Source organism: Macaca nemestrina, chromosome 12, assembly GCF_043159975.1.
Source record: "Macaca nemestrina isolate mMacNem1 chromosome 12, mMacNem.hap1, whole genome shotgun sequence".
In the NCBI taxonomy this organism is placed as follows: domain Eukaryota; kingdom Metazoa; phylum Chordata; class Mammalia; order Primates; family Cercopithecidae; genus Macaca; species Macaca nemestrina.
Window position 1 is genome coordinate 108,963,673 of NC_092136.1, and position 16,403 is coordinate 108,980,075.

General features: G+C 39.3%; 1 non-coding gene across 1 annotated transcript; it reads left to right on the forward strand.

The window, feature by feature from the left end:
- Positions 1-16,020: 16,020 nt before the first annotated feature.
- LOC112428861 (U6 spliceosomal RNA) lies at positions 16,021-16,123 on the forward strand. The gene has a single exon (XR_003020928.1). It is a non-coding gene; the product is annotated as a U6 spliceosomal RNA (small nuclear RNA).
- Positions 16,124-16,403: the final 280 nt, after the last annotated feature.

Genomic DNA, 16,403 nt, shown 5'->3' on the forward strand with positions numbered 1-16,403 from the left:
GATACTGAATCTGCTGGTACCTTGAATTCGGACTTCCCAGTCTCTAGAACTGTGAGAAATAAATTTCTGTTTGTCAGCCATCCAGTTTAAGGTATTTTGTTATAGTAGCCTGAGCTAAGCATGACAGACTTTATCCTGTAAGGACAAAAACACTAATATGTGGAGATACTGTGATGGGTAATTTTATGTGTCAATGTGACTGGGTCAAAGGGTGCCCAGACATTTGGTCAAACATTATGCTGAGTGTGTCCGTGAGGGTGTTTCTGGATGAGATTAAAATTTGAATCAGTAGAGTGAGTAAAGCAGGCTGCCCTCCACAGTGTGGGTGGGGCTCATCTAATCAACTGAAACCCGGACTAGAACAACAATGCTGACCCTTCCTCCAGTAAGAGGGGCCTCCTTCTGCTTGACTTCCCTGAGCTGGGACATTACTCTTTTCTTTTCTTCTGCCATGAACGGAACCACTGGGTCTTGTTGAGTCTTGAGCCTTCTGGCTTTTGGACTGGAACTTAAGCCATCAGCTCTCCTGGGGCTCCAGCCTGCTGATTGCAGATCTTGGGAATTTTCAGCCTCCAATTTTACATAATAAATATCTCTCTTTCTCTCTCTCTTGATTTTTATATGTGTGTATAAAATATATACATAAAACACACACACACACACACACACACGGGAAACAAAGTGAATGTTTATCAGGAGGGGAGTGGTTTTGTCAATTATTATATTTTCATTCACACCCTAATGTCTTATGCAGGCATTAAAAAAGCAAAATCAAAAGCAAAACCAAATGAAAACCTGTAACTCCATTGCTTTACTTGGAGGGACTTCCATGAGCTGGTTTATAGTAAGAAAAGAAAGATGCAAAGCGCTTAAAATATCATTCCATTTTTGTAAAACATTGCCATATCTTGGATATATGTATATTTTATATATATTTTTGTATTTATTATTATATGAACACAAGGAAAAATAAGGAAGGACACATGCTAGGTTGTCACCAGAAGATTCCTTGCTGGGGAACAGGGCCATCATGTGAGTGGAGCTTTAAGAATGAATGGGAGCAGGGGAGCAAAACAACACAAAAAACCAAGATGTCTGATATGGTCTATTTGTACATTTGATTACAAATGTTTATACATGTATAAGGAATTTTAAAAATAAAATTTTAAGAAAGGAAGAAGAAATAGAGGAGAAAAAAAGCCAATGAATGGGGCTGCCATTGACTCTGCAGGTCTAGCCTCATTGGAAGACCAAATTGACGTTGGTTGAGATGGCAACTTCATGGCATCTCCTGACCAACATCATTGAGTTTTGTCCATCATACAAGATAAGCCACTTGACCAAAACCATACGCTCTTTTGGGGTCAGCTTTAAAACTAATGATGGAGTTAGATATACCAGATGTGAGTAGGCCAGATTGGCACACAAGAGGACTCTGTATTACATTTTTAAAATAATCAAGGCACCAATACAGTGGGTCTGACAATGTTGTTTATGAAAACTAAAAAGGCCTAGAAAGGTTCCCTCATTCTATGCCCTAGACTAGAGGACACCCTCCTGAGTTGTTCCAGTGCAACTATTAACTTTAAGAGTCTTTGCATTCCTCTACTTATATGATGCCAAGGTTTTCTTGGTGAATTCAGGGGAACCCAGTGTCTCCACTGCACCTTTATAACTTTAGAGTACCAGAGCAGATTTCCATATTCACTTGCAGTAAAAGAATCCATCTCTTTGCCTCTTTTATTTTATTCATGCTGTGAATTGTTGCTCAGCAGTGTGAAAATGTTGCCTGAATTACTGCCCTTCCAGTAATGACCTGCTGCCTGCCTTGAGCAATTACAGGAAGGGCAGGTGTGGTGGGGGCTGCTGGGATGGAGGGAAGTCCTGAAGAGAGGTCAAGTGGCTTCTTTTCCATTGTTAGTGAATTGGCCCAGCACTCGACTGCTTGCCGGGAGTCTAGGGTGGGAACATTTGCAGCTGCAAAATGGTCTTTCTGGCCTTTTAAGAGGAGGTAGTGGCATGAAGATGTCTGAATGGGCATCATTTAGACATCTTCCTGCAGGTATTCAGCAGACTCCATCTGTCTGAGGAGGGCACTGTCTTCCCTCAAGGTAGGATTTCTTGCTTGACTTCTGCTGAGTATGATGTCCGCACAGACGGTGGCTGGATTTTCTCCCCACTTGGTCATCTTGTTCCAAGGATGATGTTTTATGAAAACTGAAAGGGTTAAACAAATTCCTTCTGTCCAAGATAAGTTGTATCACGCTGTTCTCTCTGTCCCTTCTTTATCTTGCATCCTTGTGTTCCAGCCTCCCCACCCTGTCCTTCCACTGCAATGTTTGACATCGTCAGCCAGAGCGTTTAAATCTCCATATGTTTACGTCTATACTAGTAATTGACATCTCAGATGGACCTCTGGAGACAAAATAAATTCTTATTTTTCTGAATGCTTTTGATTAGGATTTGAAAGAATCTTTTGACCAAAACCAACTTGGGGTTTGGGGTTTTAAAATTTTATTTCAAGAAATGCCAAGACTGATTGGTACCAGCCTGGAGAAGAGTGAGAGCAAGAAAGAGCTTGTGAATGTATAGAGGATAAATTATGGCAGGTCCAGTAGTCAGGATATCCAATTTTTCAGGCTACAGATTGGGAACATAGCCTGGCAAATATGTCTGTAAACATGGAAGTATTATAATAAGGCAGACTGTTCTATATTTTGGCTGTCTCAGAACCTAGAAGAAAGCAATAAGCATCTATCTAGGTATATAGAACAGGGAAACAGAGCGAACCACATGATTTGAATTCCAAGGGAAACAAAATATTTGCTTCATTGCTGCCTCTGAAATCCCATTGGTCCTAGAGGATTTCAGAGGCAGGAGCCCTATTTCATTGAATAATTATTTAGGGGAGTTACATTATGGCATAACGTCTGCCTGCTTCTCAAGACAACGATTAGGAAATTGATTTGGAGTGATTTCTGGCCAGTTTTATGGACCTGGCCTCCAGATTGCTCATGTTTCAAGGAGGCTGGGAAAGAAGTAATTACGGACATTTGCTGTAGGTTTCTGTGCTGGGTATTGCTTCTGGGCACATTCTGCACTTGAAGATGAAATTAGAAAGTTAAAACCACAATCAGCATCTCTTCTGCCATTTTCTAGCTTCTGCTGAAACGCCCAGTTTCTGTCTTTCATGCTCCAGGAAATGAAAATGAACTCCTTGATTACTTGTGGCCCCAAGTTGTTGCTCACGTGTCCATTGAGAGGCGTGTTAATTGCTCATACAAGTCAGAAATACAAGCCACCAGGATTTTTCAGCTGAGAGCCAAATTGTTGTTCATGTAAGATTTCTCAAAATCACTCATAACAGACTGAACACCATTTATTTTGAATTTGGAATATGTAAAGAAATCGCTTTACTTAATTGAATTTCCATCTTTTCTGACAAACTTTTAAAAAATTGAGTTTGTTTCTTTCTTTTTTTTTTTTTTTTTTTTTTTGAGACGGAGTCTCGCTCTGTCGCCCAGGCTGGAGTGCAGTGGTGCGATCTCGGCTCACTGCAAGCTCCGCCTCCCGGGTTCACGCCATTCTCCCGCCTCAGCCTCCTGAGTAGCTGGGACTACAGGCGCCCGCCACCGCGCCCGGCTAATTTTTTGTATTTTTAGTAGAGACGGGGTTTCACCGTGGTCTCGATCTCCTGACCTTGTGATCCGCCCGCCTCGGCCTCCCGAAGTGCTGGGATTACAGGCGTGAGCCACCGCGCCCGGCCGAGTTTGTTTCTTTCAAAAATTGGGAGTAAATTATGCCACATTTAGGTGTATAGTTCTTGCTTAAAAAAATAACATTATCTTCTTATCATCTCTATTGAGGGAGCATTTTATGAACATCACAGGGTCCTAGAGCTGCAAGGGACGTAGCAGTCATGATATTCATCCCCTTCATTTTATAGGCAAGACATATACAAAATGTTCAGAGAGGTTGTATTGGCCCCACAGGTAGTTAAAAGTTCAGCAAGATTGACACCTGGCTTTCCTGACTGCCTGGTGCCCTTTCCACTTGACTATATTGCACTGAAGAACACGTTGGCCAACTGTCTTCCTTACCTTGAAGACCACAGTTTTCAGTACAGCTAGAGGTTGTGATGGCTCTGCCCTGTTGGTGCAGTCTTCTAGTGACTCCATGGCTTGACCTGATAAGCATCACCTCTTTCTCTTTAACTTTTAATTTTTGTGGGCACATAATAAGTGTATATATTTATGGGGGTAGATGAGTTATTTTTTTTTTTTTTTTGAGACGGAGTCCCGCTCTGTCATCCAGGTTGTAGTGCAGTGCTGCGATCTCGGCTCGCTGCAAGCTCCGCCTCCCAGGTTCACACCATTCTCCTGCCTCAGCCTCCTGAGTAGCAGGGACTACAGGTACCCGCCCCCATGCCCGGCTAGTTTTTTGTATTTTTAGTAGAGACGGGGTTTGACCATGTTAGCCAGGATGGTCTCGATCTCCTGACCTTGTGATCTGCCCGCTTCGGCCTCCCAAAGTGCTGGGATTAGAGGCGTGAGCCACCGTGCCTGGAATAGGCATAGAGTACATAATAATCACATCATGTAAAATGAGCTCTCTGTCCCTTCAAACGTTTATCTTTTGTGTTATTAACAATGCAATTATAGTCTTTTAGTTATTTAAAAATGTACAATTAAATTATTATTGTCTGTAGTCACCCTGTTGTGCTATCAAATACTAGGTCTTATTCATTCTTTTTAATTATTTTTTGTACCCATTAACCATCTCCATCTCCCCACCCTCCCACTACCCTGTCCAGCCTCTGGTAATCATCCTTCTACTCTCTATCTCTTTTAGTTCAATTGTTTTGATTTTTAGATCCCACAAAAAAGTGAGCATATGCGATGTTTGTCTTTCTGTGCCTGGCTTATTTCACTTCACATAATGACATCCAGTTCCATCCATGTTGTGACAAATGACAGAATCTCATTTTTTTCTTTTATGGCGGAATAGTATATTGCGTATATGTATCACATTTTCTTTATCCATTCATCTGTTGATGGACTCTTAGGTTGTTTCCAAATCTTGACTATTGTGAACACTACTGCAACAAACATGAGAGTGCAGATATCTCTCCGATATACTGACTTCCTTTCTTTTGGGTATATACCCTGCAGTAGGGTTGCGAATCATTTGGTAGTTCTAATTTTAGTTTTTTGAGGAACCTCCAAACTGTTCTCCACAGTGGTTGCATTAATTTACATTTCCACCAACAGTGTATGAGGCTTCCCTTTTCTCCACACCCTTGCCAGCATATGTTATTGCCTGTCTTTTGGATAAAAGCCATTTTAACTGGGGTAAGATGACATGTTATTATAGGTTCAATTTGCATTTCTCTGATGTTCAGTGATGTTGAGCACCTTTTCATATACCAGTTTAGCATTGTATGTCTTCTTTTGAGCGCTGTCTATTCAAATCTTTTGCCAAAGTTTTAATTAGATTATTAGATTTTTTTCCTATAGAGTTGTTTGAGTACCTTGTATATTCTGGTTATTAATCCTTTTTTAAATAGGTAGTTTACCAATATTTTCCTCCTATTCTGTGGGTTGTCTCTTCACTTTGTTGATTGCTTCCTTTGCTGTGAAGGAACTTTTTTTTTTTTTTTGAGACGGAGTCTCGCTGTCTCCCAGGTTGGAGTACAGTGGTGCCATCTCGGCTCACTGCAAGCTCCGCCTTCCGGGTTCATGCCGTTCTCCGTGCAAAAACTTTTTAACTTGGTGTGACCCCATTTTTCCATTTTTGCTATGGTTGCCTGTACTTTTGAGGTTTTACTCGAGAAATCTTTGCCTAAACCAATATGCCGAAGTGTTTCCCCAATTTTTTCTTCTAGTAGCTTCATAGTTTCAGGTCTTATATTTAAGTTTTTAAGCAACTTTGATTTGATTTTTATATACCACAAGGAATAGAGGTCTAGTTTCATTCTTCTGCATAGGGATATCCAGTTTTCCCAGCACCATTTGAAGAGACCGTCCTTTCTCCAGTGCATCTTCTTGGCACGTTTGTCAAAAATGAGTTCATTGTAAATGCATAAATTTGGTTTGGCATTCTCTATTCTGTTCCATTTGTCTATGTGTCTGTTTTTATGCCAGTACCATGCTTTTTCGGTTACTATAGCTCTGTAGTATAATTTGAAATCAGGTAATATGATGCCTCTAGTTTTGTTTTTTTTGCTTAGGATGGGTTGTGTTTCCATATAACTTTTTGGATTGTTGTTTTCTATTTTTGTAAAGAATACCATTGGTATTTTGACAGAGATCGCATTGAATCCGTAGACTGCTTTGGCTGGTATGGACATTTTTTTTTTCTTTTCTTTTTTTGAGATGGAGTCTCACTCTGTTGCCCAGGCTAGAGTGCAGTGGCGTGATCTTGGCTTGCTTCAACCTCCACTTTCACGGTTCAAGTGATTCTCCTGCCTCAGCCTACCAAGTAACTGGGACTACAGGTGCACGCCACCATGCCCAACTAATTTTTTGTATTTTTAGTACAGACTGGGTTTCACCGTGTTAGCCAGGATGGTCTCAATCCCCTGACCTCATGATCTGCCCACCTCAGCCTCCCAGAGTGCTGGGATTATAGGTGTGAGCCACCGCACCCAGCCAGTCTGGACATTTTAACAATATTGATTATTTCAATCCATGAACATGGAATATCTTTCCACTTTTTTGCATGTCTTCAATTTATTTCATCGGTGTTTTGTAGTTTTCATTGTAGAAATATTTCACTTCTTTGCTTAAGTCAGTTCCTAGGTATTTAATTTTATTTGTGGCTGTTGTAAATGAGATTACTTCTTTAATTTCTTTTTCAGATTATTACTTGTTGATGCATAGAAATACTACTGATTTTTGTATGTTTATTATTATTATTTTTTAGATGGAGTTTCACTCTTTTTGCCCAGGCTAGACTACAATAGCATGATCTCGGCTCACTGCAACCTCCGCCTCCTGGGTTCAAGCAATTCTCCTTCCTCGGCCTCCCGAGTAGCTGGGATTAATTACAGGTGCATGCCACCACACCCAACTAATTTTGCATTTTTAGTAGAGACAGGATTTCACCATGCTGGCCAGGCTGGTCTTGAACTCCTGACCTCTAGTAATCCATCAGCCGTGGCTTCCCAAAGTGCTGGGATTATAGGCATGAGCCACTGTGCCCGGCCAGTATGTTGATTTTTTTATCCTGTGACTTTACTGAACTTGTTTATCAGTTCTAATAGTTTTTTGATGGAGTCTTCACGTTTTTCCAAACATAAGCTCATATCATCTGCAAACAAGGCTAATTTGACTTTTTTCTTTTCAATTTTGATGCTCTTTATTTCTTTGTCTTGTTTGATTGTTCTAGTTAGAACTTCTAGTACTATGTTGAATAACGTTGGTGAAAGTGGGCATTCTTGTCCTGTTCTAAATCTTAGAGGAAAGGTTTTTAGATTTTCCCCATTTAGTATGATACTAGATGTGGGTCTGTCATATATGACTTTTATTATGTTGAGGTATGTTCCTTCTATATTCAGTTTTTTTTTTAAATCATGAAGTGATGTTAAATTTTATCAAATGCTATTTTAGCATCAATTTAAATGATCATATGGTTTTTGTTCTTCATCTGGTTAATATAATGTATCACGTTGATTGATTTGCATATGTTGAATCATCCTTGCATCCCAGGCATAAATCCTGCTTGGCCATGATAAATCACCTTTTTAATGTATTCTTGAAGTCAATTTGCTAGTGTTTTGTTGAGAATTTTGGTATCAATATTCATTAGCAATATTGGCCTGTAGTTTTCCTTTTTGGATGTGTCTTTGGATTTGGTAGCAGGATAATACTGGCCCCATAAAAGAGTTTGGAAATATTCCCTCCTCCTCACCTCTTCAGTTTTTTTTGGAATAGTTTGAGTAGAATTTGTATCCTAGGGCCTAGGCTTTTCTTTGCTGTGAGACTTTTTATTATGGCTTTGATCTTGCTACTTGTTAATAGTCTGTTCAGGTTTTGGATTTCTTCTTGGTTCAATCTTGGTGTGTTGTAGGTGTCTAGGAATTTGTCAATTTTTTCTAGATTTTCCAATTTATTGGCATATAGTTGCTCATAGAAACCACTAGTGATCCTTTGAATTTCTGCAGTGTCAGCATAATGTCTCCTTTTTTTTTGAAGTCACTGATTTTATTTATTTGGATCTTCTCTCTCTCTCTTTTAGCTTGTCTGACTAAATATTTGTCAATTTTATCTTTTCAAAAGGCCATTTTTTGTTTCATTGATCTTTTATATTTTTTTTCATTTCAATTTCATTTATTTCTGCTCTGCTCTTTATTATTTCTTTTCTTCTAATTTTGGTTTTGTTTTGCTTTTGCTTTTCTAGTTCTTTAAGATGCATCATTAGGTTGTTTATTTGTTTGAAGTTTTTCTTCTTGTTACATGTAGGCACTTACAAACTTCCTCCTTAGTAGTGCTTTTGCTGTATCCCATAGATTTTGGTATGTTGTGTTTCCATTATTACTTGTTTAAGATTTTTTTCATAATTTCTCCATTGACTCACTGGTCATTCAGGAGCATATTTTTTAAATGTTCCTGTATTTACATAGTTTCTAAAATTCCTCTTGTTATTGAGTAAGAGTTCTATTCCACTGTGGTCAGAGAAGACACTGGATATTATTTTAATTTTTCTGAATTTTTAAAAGATGTGTTCTGTGACCTAACATGTGGTCTATTCTTGATAATAATCTATTTGCTGAAAAGAATGTGTATTCTGCAACCATTGGGTAAGATGGTCTGTAAATGTCTATTAGATTTATTTGGTCTATAGTGCAGAGTAAGTCTGATGTTTCTTTGTCATTTTCTATCTGGAAGATCTACCTAATGCTGAAAGTTGGTTTTGGAGGTCTCCAGCTATTATTGTATTGGGTTCTATCTCTTTAGCTCTAATAATTTTTGCTTTTTATATCTAGGTTCTCTGGTGTTGGGTGCATATATATTTATAATTGTTATATTCTCTTGGTGAATTGACTCCTTTATTGTTATAAGATGACCTTCTTTGTCTTTTCTTATAGTTTTCGTCTTAAAATCTATTTTGTCTGATGTAAATGTACCTACTCCTGCTCTTTTGGCTTTCATTGGCATGGAATATCTTTTTTTTTTTTTTTCTTTTTTTTTTTTTGAGACAGAGCCTCGCTGTGTTGCCCAGGCTGGAGTGCAATGGCATGATCTTGGCTCACTGCAAACTCCACCTCCTGGGTTCAAGCAATTCTCCTGCGTCAGCCTCCTGAGTAGCTGGGATTACAGGTGCTACTACCATGCCCAGTTAATTTTTGTAATTTTAGTAGAGACAGGGTTTCACCATGTTGGCCAGATCAGTCTCCAACTCCTGACCTCATGATCCACCTGCCTCGGCCTCCCAAAGTGCTGGGATTATAGGTGTGAGCCACTGTGCCCGGCCTTTTCATTTCTTTATTTTCAGTCTGTGTGTGTCTTTATAGGTTAAGTATGTTTCTTGTAAGCAACAGATCGTTGAATCTGGTCTTTTCCCCACCATTGAGCCACTCTGTGTCTTTTGCTTGGACAGTTTAGTCCATCTACATTCAATATTATTATTGATAAATAAAGACTGACCCCTGCCATTTTGTTACTTGTTTTCTGGTTGTTGTGTGGTCTTCTCTTCCTTCTTTCGTTCTTTCCTGTCTTCCTTTGAGCAAAGGAGTTTTTCTTTGTGATAAGATTTAGTTTCTCAGTTTTAATTTTTTGTGTATCTGTTGCATGTGTTTTGGTTTGAGGTTACCACGAGGCTTGCAAATACTATCTTATAATACAGTATTTAAGCTGATAACAACTTAGCACTGTTTACATAAGCAAACAAATGAACAAGTGAAAAGAAAACTAATACTCTATGCCTTAACTTTGTCCCCCTGCTTTTTAACTTTTTGTTGTCTCTCTCTGTCTTGAAAAGTTGTTGTAGTTATTATTTTTGATTGGTTCATCATTTGGTCTTTCCACTTAAGATGAGAGTAGGTTACACATTCGTGTTACAGTGTTATAATATTCTGTGGTGTTTTTTTTTTTTTTTTTTTTTTTTTTGGTGTACTTACTATTACCAGTGAGTTTTATGTCTTCAGATGATATAATATTGCTCATAAACATCATTTTCTTTCTGATTAAGTACTCCTTTACCATTTCTTGTAGGACAGGTCTGGTGTTGATGAAATCCCTCAGCTTTAGTTTGTCTGGGAAAGTCTTTATTGCTCCTTCATGTTTGAAGGATATTTTTTCCAGATATACCATTCTAGGGTAGAATATTTTTTTCTGCAGCACTTTAAATATGTCATGCCACTCTTTCCTGGCCTCTAAGGTTTTCACTGAAAAGTCTACTGCCAGACATTTTGGAGCTCCATTGTATACTATTTGTTTCTTTTCTCTTGCTGCTTTTAGAATCCTGTCTTTATCCTTGTTCTTTGGAAGCTTGATTATTAAATGCCTTGAGGTAGTCCTCTTTGGGTTAAATCTGCTTGGTGTTCTATAACCTTCTTGTACTTGGATATTGATATTTTTTTCTAGGTTTGGGAAGTTCTTTGTTACTGTCACTTTGAATAAACTTTCTATCCCTATCTCTTTCTCCACCTTCTCTTTAAGGCCAATAACTCTTAGATTTGCCCTTTTGAAGCTATTTTTAGATCATTTAGATGTGCTTCATAATTTTTATTCTTTTTTCTTTTGTCTCTTCTGACTGTGTATTTTTAAATAGCCTGTCTTTAGCCTCACCAATTCTTTCTTTTGCATGATCAATTCTGCTATTAAAAGACTCTGATGCATTCTTCAGAATGCCAATTGCATTTTTCAGTTTCAGAATTTCTTCTTGATTTTTAAAAATTATTTAAATCTCTTTGTTAAATTTATCTGATAGAATTCTGAATTCTTTGTCTGTGTTATTCTTAATTTATTTGAGTGTCCTTGACACAACTATTTTGAATTATCTGCCTGAAAGGTCACATATCTCTGTTTCTCTGGGATTGATCCCTTGTGCCTTATTTAGTTAATTTGGTGAGGTCATGTTTTTCTGGACGGTTTTGATGCTGGTAGATGTTCTTTAGTGTCTGGACATTGAAGAATTAGGTATTTATGGTAGTCTTCATTGTCTGGTGGTGTTTGTACTTATCCTTCTTAGGAAGGCTTTCTAGATATTCAAAAGGACTTGCGTGTTGTGATCTAAGCTATATTTGCTTTAGAGGGTATCCCAAGCCCAGTAGTACTGTGGTTCTTGCAGACTCATAGAGGTACTGCCTTGATGGTCTTGAATAAGATCTGCAAGAATTCTCTGGATTACCAGGTAGAGACCCTTGTTTTCTTCCCATACTTTCTCCCAAATGAATGGAGTCTTTTTCCTCTGTTCTGAGCCCCCTGGAGCTGGGAATAATGTGACAAAAGCACCTCTGGGGTCATCACCCCTAGGACTGTGTTGAGTCAGACCTGAAGCCAGTACAGAATTGGGTCTCACCCAAGACCTGGTGGAACCCTCCCTGGCTATGGCCTATGTTTGCTCAAGACCCTGGGGCTCTACCATCAGCAGGTGGCAGAGCCTGCCAGGCCTACTTCCTTCCCTTCAGGGTGGCAAGTTCTCCGAGACCCTGTGCATGTCTAGGGGTGCCATCTGAGACCAGAGACTAGAGTCAAAAACCTTGAAAGTCAACCTGGTGTTCTATTGCATAGCAGCTGAGCTGGCACTCAAACCACAAGATGCAGTCCTTCCCTCTCTTTCCATCTTTCCATCTTTTACCAAAGGCAGAAGAGCCTCATCCTGTGGCAATGGCCAACAAAGGTTCATAGAAAGTACTGCCAAACTACCACTGATGTTCCCTTACGTGGGCTCTTCAGTCAGCTTGTGGTGAATGTTGCCTGGCCTGGGACTCACTGTTTAGGACATTGGGCTCCCCTCCGGCCCAGGGCAAGTCCAGAAATGCTGACTAAGGGCCAAGCCCTGGAACTGGGGACCTTAAGAGGCCACTTGGTGCTCTATCCCCTAGTGGCTGAGCTGGTACCTAAGGTGAAAGTCAAAGTTCCTTTGCTTTTCCTTCCACTTTTCTCAAGTGGAGGGCATCTTACCCTTGTAACCACAACACCTGGGAATATTATGAGTCTCACTTGAAGCCAGCAAGTTTCAGAATCTCACCTAAGGCCCTTGACTTGGTACATGGGTATCACTGCTGATTATTCAGGGCCCAAGGGCTCTTCGGTTAGTAGATGATAAATCCTGCCAGGACTAGGTCCTTCTGTTCAAGGCAACAGGTTCCCTTGTGGTCCAGGGTGTGTCTAGAAATGCTATCTGGGAGCTAGAGCCTAGTAAAGGGGCCTTGTTACTCTGACTGGTACCTTATCCTGTTGTGGCTCAGCTGGTATCCAAGGTGCAAGACAAAGCCCTCCCCATTCTTCCCTCTCCTCTCCTCAAATGAAGGAATGGGGTCTCTTTTGGAGTTGTGAGCTGCACAGCCTGGGGCTAGGGGAGGGGTGATACCAGCACTCAGTCACCTTGGCTGGTGTCTCAGTAGGTCACCTGCCCCACCTGTCCATTGTCTCTGGGTCCAATTCAGCAGAAGGACTTGTCTAGGGGTTGCAGTCCTTGTGGCCTAGACTGCCTTTAAAATTTATTTGTACACCCAGAGCACTGTAGCTCTCAGTGGCAAGGCTTGCAGGAACTCAAGTTTGGACCACTGTGATTGGTGATTCCCCTCTGCCTCAGGCTAATTTAAATGCTGCCTCTGTGGACAGTTGTCAGCTGAGTTTGGTTGTGTTTTCTTTTATACCAGGGCAGCACTGAGTTCACAAGCATCACTTCTGTTTGTGTTTTCCATTTAGTAAAATATCATTATTTACATATAGAAGTATCAATAAAATCAGACACAGACTGAACTAGAACTAAAAGATTGATTGTTTTTGGTAGGGCCTTAGGCATCACCTTGTTCAACTACTCAGTGTAGTCTCACCATAATCAGGGTAGCTCCTCTCTTTCCTTCTCAAGGTAGGCTTGCCTGGGGCAGGCATAATGAGGTATTTTTCCTTCTGGAAAACTGACCCCTGAGCTCAAGTCCCTTGAGTATTTCTAGTGGAGGAAAGGACAAGGAATGACTCAAATGGGAACACAGGCATTTGTCTCTATATCTACTTAAATAGCTTCAAGGAAACAATGAGTCAAGATCTTAGATGGGGGTTTCTTGTAGATGGCTTTCCTTCAGAAGCAAAGCTAAGTTTCTTGTGAGAAGATGACCTGAATCTTTTTTATTCTATGCTGATGTGGGTTTAGGTACTTGGTTGGTGAGTTTGGAGGGAGAGTTGGTTCTTGGAACCTTCTCACTCACTCCTCTTCTCTGTGGTCTTCCTTTTTGGGGGATCTACACATACAAAGAACCAGGACCATATGTGATATGATTATATTTTTTCTTTCAATTAACCCTTCTCTGTAACCTTTTCAGAAGAGTATTTTCAAGTAGGGGAAGGGGAGATTACATCGCCTTTAGTATAGCATATTTTTCCAGGTGTAATAGATAGGGTAGATATAATACTCTATTTTCAGTTCCAAAAGACAGTAAGCAGTGAATGCTCTGGTAACAGTATAACCTACAGTGCATCTAAGAAAATTTTAAGTGCTTTTGAAACACTCAAGACTCTCAGAGACAGCATTAAGAAGCTTCTTGTTGGTACAAGATAATTACTAATAATAAGTTATTAGAAAACTATGTTTTCATGAATGTAACAAAGATATATTTATAAAACCCCAAATTCATGAGGTTTTACTCTATTCAATATTATCCATTAAACCTCATTTTATACCAATTATGAGTTAAGTTTAAGTTCTTTTGACCAAACTTGAAATCTATCACTGAAGTGTTCACATGAGAAACTTAAATTCTGGGAGGAAATTATGATTTGTCTGTATATAATTTCTAATTTGTATTGTGCTATTTCAGTGTAAGGATAATGATATGAAATAGAAAGTGTCCTTTAATAGACAGATGAAAGTAATTATAGTGATTATAATAGATGCTGGCAAATATTGCAATAAATGGACTAATTTAGTTCACATTACAGAAACTGTTAAAACTAAAGCATTAAATTATGTGTGCAATATTTATTAAAAATCACAGAGCACAAATTCCTTTGAATTGGTAATTTTATAGAAACCACTTCTCATCTTTAGCAACCCAAATTCATGGTACTTGTTCACAAATCAATACCTTCTAAAAGTTAGAGCCCAGCAGCATACTCTTCTTTGCACTTTTTTCTGTTCACCTGCTTCCCTCCCTCTCACTGTCTTTCACCCTTTTGTCCTCCCTTCCTCTCTTTCTCTCTTCCCTTTTCTTTCCTTGATACCTGTAAGAGTTTGTCTCTTTCTCCATGGGTATTTACACCTGAGGAGTTATATGTCCAAGCCCTTTGTCTTGACAGGGGTATAGGCATGAAGAAATGGCCACATGATCAGGGAGTAGAGATTGAGAAGGAAGAAAGTCTGACATCCTTAAAACATTGTGGTCCACAATTCTTTTCATGTTATTCTGCTTCCTGGAGATGTAAGGCATTGGATAGTATCAATGGATGAAAAGACAATATCAGAGCTGAAATCATCCTTTCTACTTTGATGATGACTTTTTACTTTCAGGATTTCCTTCCTACTGGATGTTTCTGGGAAGTTCTCATTTGCAGGGTTGGCTTAGTTGGCCCTGGATTTGTCTGGACAGTTTGGCCTGCTTGGCTTTTGTGTCTCTTCCTACTCCCTTCTCAGAATTGATGCTACTTTTCAGCAACACTTGCAAATGCTTTTTCTAAAAATGTTCTCAGCAAAACAAGAATCCTAATAATTATTCCTTCTGAAGCAGATGGCCTAGTGCCACCTGCTCCCCCTCTCTTCTTTTTTTCCAAAATAAATTTTCCTCTTGACCAAACTCTTGATTTTGCACTGGCATTTTATAGCATTGTACAAATTATGCAACACTTAAATCACACCTAATTACCATCTCTGCCAGCAGGGATTGCTACCCAGAATGGAAATGGGAGAGACCCAAAAGAAACCAGAGGAGAATTAGTCATTTGAAAGGAGAATCAAGTAATTGCAGTTGACCATTTTCTGTTAGGAAAGTCTAGGAACTCAGACTATCAGTTCTTAACCCACCCACAGCCTAGTGAGTAATTTATAAAGCCTTCTTCTGACTGGGTTGTTGCAGTAATAATACTATGTGCCTCTATCTGACAGAAACAGCTCTCTAGTTCTTTGAAAGGATTCATAGAAATTGAGAATGGTTATGCCTATGGAGGAGGCTTGGGCAAGGAAGGCCACAGCAAAGATCTTGCAAAGCCATCTCTTCCAATGGAGGGAGTTGATGATTTGATTGCAGAGACTGTCCTAATGATCTGGGTTTTTGTATTCCTTTTTTTAAACAATTTCCAACTTGTGTTTATTCCCCAATAATTCAGAGCCAATTTTTTCCCCCTTTAATTTGCAGAAAGCTCAAGAGATGTAAAATAATTTTAAATATTGATTCTAGTCAGCTATGATTAGATGTTAAGTCTTGTAGAGCAAATTTTAAATCATCTGAAATATAACCTGTGCATCCCCAGTTCTAGCAACCCAAAGCCCATAATGAAGCATTGGTGAGTACACTCACAAATTTCTCAAAATTCCTGGTGTACCAGTGGCACCCTTGTTGTTTCCATGCTGACATAAATGTCATTTAAATGGGATTTAGGGGCTGTTTAAAAATTAAATGCACCTACTTAATATACCATTTAGTAATACTATGTTCAGATCCTATGTCTTCACCTATGTTGTCTCCTCTCTCTGGATTGTTTTTTTCCTTTACCTTTAGAAGCTTTTTCTAATTCACCATCAACCCCCCTCCCCACAACTTATAGTAAACTTCTCCCATACCTGGGCTACTCATGTTTCTTTAACACTGTTGCACTTCAGTTTACTTGGCCTGTCCACATCAGACCGTGAGTTCTTTGCTTGCTTTGTTAGCACATACACTAAAATTGGAATGCTACAGAGAAGATTACCACGGCCTCTGTGCGAGGATGCCACACAAATTTGTGAAGCATTTCATATTTTTTTTAAAAAGAAGGGGAGTCCAATGGAAGAGAATAGACAACTCTAAAATAAGACAACACACCTACAACCGTTTGATCTTTGACAAATCTGACAAAAACAAGCAGCAAAGAAAGAATTCCCTATTCAACAAATGGTGCTGGGAGAACTGGCGAGCCATATGCAGAAAATTGAAACTGGACCCCTTCCTTACACCATATACAAAAATCAACTCAAGATGGATTAAAGACTTAAATGTAAAATCCAAAACTATAAATACCCTAGAAGAAAATCTAGGCAATACC